The following is a 6000-nucleotide window of genomic DNA, read 5'->3' as shown; positions in this document are numbered from 1 at the left end:
CAGATGAGAAGGAGGAGGAGCAGCAGCAGCAGCAGCAGCAGCAGCAGCAGCAGCAGCAGCAGCAGCAGAAGCCACCTTTAGGGGCAATGTTATCTGAGGGTTCTTAATTCCTGAAAATTGATGCTCATGATCAGTAACAGGCTTGAGGACCTCATGCAACCAAATCTGAAGTTCAGAAATATGACATCCAGTCCTTTCAGATTAAAACTCTATCTAAATTCATTTCTTCCCATTGTGAAACTTGTTCAGTTCTCAGAAGTTGACAAAGGATTGGCTATCTTCCTTGTTGCTTAGGCTTCTGCTTTATATCAGGTTCCAGGGAGTCAGTAGCAATGTGCTGAATGTTATCTTCCTAAGCTAGAGTTTACAAAGCAGAAAAGGGCAAAAAATAAATTTTCCTGTAATACACCTGAGCAGAACTTTGTGGGACTTTCTGAGGAACTGTGAGAAACTTAAAACTTCCCAGCCACTACCATCCAATAACCTGATGGATCAGCTGACCAAACAGATAAGAAGCCTGCTCCAGCAGATTTATTTATTTAGTAAATTTACATAGCTGCCCATCTCACATATGTGACTCTGAGCAGCATTCGAAGTTACAACACAAAACAATAAAACAAAATAACCAAAAAATAACCACAAAAATCATTAAAAAACATTAAAATAATAAAAAGTATTCAAACCATTAAAAAAAAAACATAACCTGCGGGAGAGTGCAATCAGTCTCACTAACAGTACAGCCATTTTGCAGGCTCTACGCCACCACTACCAGATCCCCAGGCCAGATGGCAAAGCCATGTTTTCTGAGATGCCTTAAAATGGCAGGTGCTGGAACTAGACTTAACTGGGCAGAGGCAGGCAAGGTCATACATACGGATAATTAGACATTAACTCCCTGGGAGTGCAAAGCTTGGGATAACACCCAGTGATATCAGTTCAGCAGGAATGGAAATACGTTGCAGAAAATGGAGTTTGCGTGCAGTAAGTCCCAGTTTCTGTCCTTGGTATCTTGAGGTAAGGCCAGATGAAGGTGAGGTAAATCACCACAAATCATCTGTAGGCAAGGCCAAAAACAAACAAACAAATCAGGTCTGGTTTAGTATTTAGCAGTGTCAAATGCATGCAAGTGTTTTATGTTTCGACAAAACATTCTGCAGTTTCTCTAGAATCTGCTTGGCCTGAGAATCATGGCATTAACATCTTGTATTATTATAGCTTTAGCTATCAATACCCCCTTCATGGATCACTGCCTTGTCGTGGCAAAGGGGCTTGTGTAACTCAGTGAAGCCATGAGCTATACCGTGCAGGGCCACCCAAGACGGACAGGTCATGACAGAGAGTTCTGACAAAATGTGGTCCACTGGAGAAGGAAATGGCAACCCACTCCAGTATCCTTGCCAAGAAAACCCCATGGACAATGTTAAAAGGCTAAAAGATATGACGCCGGAAGATAAGCCCCTCAGGTCGGAAGGTGTCCAATATGCTACTGGGGAAGAGCGGAGGGCAATTCCAAGTAGCTCCAGAAAGAGTGAAGCGGCTGGGCCAAAGCCGAAAGGACGTTCAGCTGTGGATGTATCTGGAAGCGAAAAGAAGGTCCGATGCTGTAAAGAACAATATTGTATAGGTACCTGGAATGTAAGATCTATGAACCAAGGCAAGCTGGATGTGGTCAAACATGAGATGACAAGATTGAACATCGACATCTTGGGAATCAGCGAACTGAAATGGACAGGAATGGGTGAATTTAATTCAGGTGACCATTATATCTACTACTGTGGGCAAGAAACCCTTAAAAGAAATGGAGTTGCACTCATAGTGAATAAGAGAGTGGGAAAGGCAGTAATGGGGTACAACCTCAAAAACGACAGAATGATCTCAGTGCGTATCCAAGGCAAACCATTCAATATCACAGTCATCCAAGTCTATGCCCCAACCACTGATGCTGAAGAAGCTGAAGTTGACCGCTTCTATGAAGACCTACAACACCTTCTAGAACTAGCACCAAAAATGATGTCCTTTTCATCATAGGGGATTGGAATGCTAAAGTAGGAAGTCAAGGAGTAATCGGAATAACAGGCAAGTTTGGCCTTGGAGTACAAAATGAAGCAGGGCAAAGGCTAATAGAGTTCTGTCAAGAGAACAAGCTAGTCATAGCAAACACTCTTTTCCAACAACACAAGAGACAACTCTACACATGGACATCACCAGATGGTCAATACCGAAACCAGATTGATTATATACTTTGCAGCCAAAGATGGAGAAGCTCTATACAGACAGCAAAAACAAGACCAGGAGCTGACTGTGGCTCAGATCATGAGCTTCTTACTGCAAAATTTAGGCTTAAATTGAAGAATGTAGGGAAAACCACTAGACCACTCAGGTATGACTTAGATCATATTCCTTGTGAGTACACAGTGAAGGTGATGAATAGATTTAGAGGATTAGATTTGGTAGACAGAGTGCCTGAAGAACTATGGACGGAGGTCCGTAACATTGTACAGGAGGCAGCAACTAAAACCATCCCAAAGAAAAAGAAATGCAAGAAAGCAAAATGGCTGTCTGATGAGGCTTTACAAATAGCTGTGGAAAGAAGGAATGCGAAAAGCAAGGGTGAAAGGGAAAGATATAAGCAACTGAATGCAGATTTCCAGAGAATAGCAAGGAGAGATAAGAAGGCCTTCTTAAATGAACAATGCAAAGAAATTGAGGAAAACCATAGAATGGGGAAGACTAGAGATCTCTACAAGAAAATTGGAGATATGAAAGGAACGTTTAGTGCAAAGATGGGCATGATAAAGGACAAAAAAGGCAGGGACCTAACAGAAGCAGAAGAGATTAAGAAGAGGTGGCAAGAATACACAGAAGAACTATACAAGAAAGATCTTAATGTCCCTGATGTCCACGCTGGTGTGATCACTGACCTTGAGCCAGACATCCTAGAGAGTGAAGTCAAGTGGGCCTTAGGAAGCATTGCTAACAACAAAGCTAGTGGAGATGACAGTATTCCAGCTGAGTTATTTAAAATACTAAAAGATGATGGTGTTAAAGTGCTGCACTCAATATGCCAGCAAGTTTGGAAAACGCAACAGTGGCCATGGGATTGGAAAAGGTCAGTTTATGTTCCAATTCCAAAGAAGGGCAACGCCAAAGAATGCTCAAACTATCGCACAATTGCACTCATTTCACATGCTAGCAAGGTTATGCTCAAAATCCTACAAGCTAGGCTTCAGCAATACATGAACCGAGAACTACCGGATGTACAAGCTGGGTTTCGAAGAGGCAGAGGAACTAGAGATTAAATCGCCAACATTCGCTGGATCATGGAGAAAGCACGAGAGTTCCAGAAAAATATCTACTTCTGCTTCATTGACTATGCAAAAGCCTTTGATTGTGTGGATCACAACAAACTGTGGCAAATTCTTAAAGAGATGGGAGTACCAGACCACCTTACCTGTCTCCTGAGAAATCTGTATGCGGGCCAAGAAGCAACAGTTAGAACCGGTCATGGAACAACCGATTGGTTCAAAATAGGGAAAGGTGTACGACAAGGCTGTATACTGTCACCCTGCTTATTTAACCTATATGTAGAGTACATCATGAGAAATGCCAGCCTGGAAGAATCACAAGCCAGAATTAAGATTGCAGGGAGAATCATCAACAAGCTCAGATATGCGGACGATACCACCCTAATGGCAGAAAGTGAAGAAGAACTAAAGGGCCTCTTGATGAGGGTGAAAGAGGAGAGTGCAAAAGCTAGCTTGAAACTCAACATTAAAAAAACTAAGATCATGGCATCTGTACCCATCAATTCCTGGCAAATAGAAGGGGTAGAAATGGAAGCAGTAACAGACTTCATTTATTTGGGCTCCAAGATCACTGCAGACGGAGACTGCAGCCATGAAATTAAAAGACGCTTGCTCCTTGGGAGGAAAGCTATGGCAAGCCTAGATAGCATATTAAAAAGCAGAGACATCACCTTGCCGACAAAGATCCGCATAGTCAAAGCTATGGTTTTTCCAGTAGTAATGTATGGCTGTGAGAGCTGGACCATAAAGAAGGCTGAGCGCCGAAGAATTGATGCCTTTGAACCGTGGTGCTGGAGAAGACTCTTGAGAGTCCCCTGGACTGCTAGGAGGTCAAACCAGTCAATCTTAAAGGAAATCAACCCTGATTGCTCATTGGAAGGATCGATAATGAAGCTCAAGCTCAGATACTTTGGTCACCTAATGCGAAGAGAGGACTCTTTGGAAAAGACCCTGATGCTGGGAAAGATTGAAGGCAAAAGGAGAAGAGGACGGCAGAGGATGAGATGGTTAGATAGCATCACTGAAGCAATGAGCATGAAACTGAGCAAACTCAGGGAGGCAGTGAAGGACAGGAAGGCCTGGCGCAATATGGTTCATGGGGTCATGAAGAGTCGGACACGACTTAACGACTAAACAACAACAAGCTATCAATACTAGAACAAACAGTTATTTTTTATTTAGAAAATCATCTGAATCCATGTATTGATTTGATCACACATAGGGGAAAAATTCAGCATGTTATAAAATGTTCCTACCAGCTACAAATGTAAAACCTGATATTATACACTAGATCAGCTTTCCCAACCTCATTGCCTCTTGATACAGTGGACTAATTACCCAACTGCCAGTATGTCATACTGGCTGTGATCGAAAAGTCTGTAATCTAATGCCCATCTTTTCTAAACATTACACTTATCTGGAGCCACCAGCTTGGGGAAGGCTGCGTTAGATTATCAGCTGAATTTATAAGATGTACGGGAGTCCCCAGTTTAAGAACAAGTTCTGTTCCCAAGGTCTGTCCTTAAGTCGAATTTGTATGTCAGCCAGAACAGTATTACTGTATTGTATAATACTGTATAAGTAGTATTGTGTAATTAACTCGAACCATTGTGTATTTAACTCGAATCATTGTGTATTTAACTCAAATTTTGCTACAATGAACTCTGTTTTTAACTATAGGTCGTCCTTAAACTGGGTGTTCTTAACCTGGGGACTACCTGTATTCATGTAACATATTACCAGTTAACCTAATGTATCATCTGAACCTGATAGTCTGGGCAGATTAGGAGCAAGGCAAACTAACCCCAGAGAATCTAGTGATTTCTATATCATTAGAACCCAAACAGAGGATTAACTTCAAGTTACTTTCTTTAATAGGCAGCCCTGTTAGAGATACGCTCCAACTTCAGTTTTTCCTTACCCCATGCAGATATAAGCTAAGCCATCCTCTCTAAATGCTAGAAATCACATGCTTTTGTCTTAATTTAGAATTTGAATTAAATTTTAAGCCACTGATCTCCAACAAAAATAATATTATAGAAACAAAGTAAACTACAGATGGATTTTTGCATTTTTATTTCTTAGATGAAATTGAGATAATCTTTTTTACAGTAGAACAAGTATTACTTGAAATAGTTTTTAGAGATTATATTGAATCTTTACACTTGTTTCACAGGCATTTTATTCAATTTTTATATGATCAATCCAAGTTAATGTAGTATACATATTAGTTCTCACTTCTTTTCTGTAAAGGAGGTTATAACAAACAAGTTGTCCAAGTTCACATTTGAACCCCAGTCTCTCGTCTTGATTAACACTCTTACAGCTGTAATGTAAGCTTTTTCTCCTGCTTCAGTAAGCAATAATAACTTGTGAGATCACTCCTATGAAATACTATTTGTAAAATGCCCTTACAATGGCAGCCAGCAGTGTTTTTGCTTAGAGGTCAACAAAGGTTACCAAATTCTAAAATTTAGTATTACATATTTCACTTCATTAGCTCAGTTCTTTACTTCATCAAAGCTCATGAAAGCTTATGCCTTTTAATAAAATTTATTAGTTAGAAAAGATGCTACCAGACTTTCTGATTTTCTATTACCATAGACTAACACAGCTCTCTTTCTACATTAACATATTTCATAAATTTGCAGCTTCTGAAATGATTGAGCATAAAGTGTCAGTGATGGACCTTCAG

The sequence above is a fragment of the Python bivittatus genome, unplaced genomic scaffold (genome assembly GCF_059951505.1).
Source record: "Python bivittatus isolate LINGU-HERP-01145 unplaced genomic scaffold, Pbiv_v1 ctg000480_np1212, whole genome shotgun sequence".
Taxonomy (NCBI): domain Eukaryota; kingdom Metazoa; phylum Chordata; class Lepidosauria; order Squamata; family Pythonidae; genus Python; species Python bivittatus.
The sequence above is the reverse complement of the archived record's forward strand: the minus strand, read 5'-3'. Positions refer to the sequence as shown.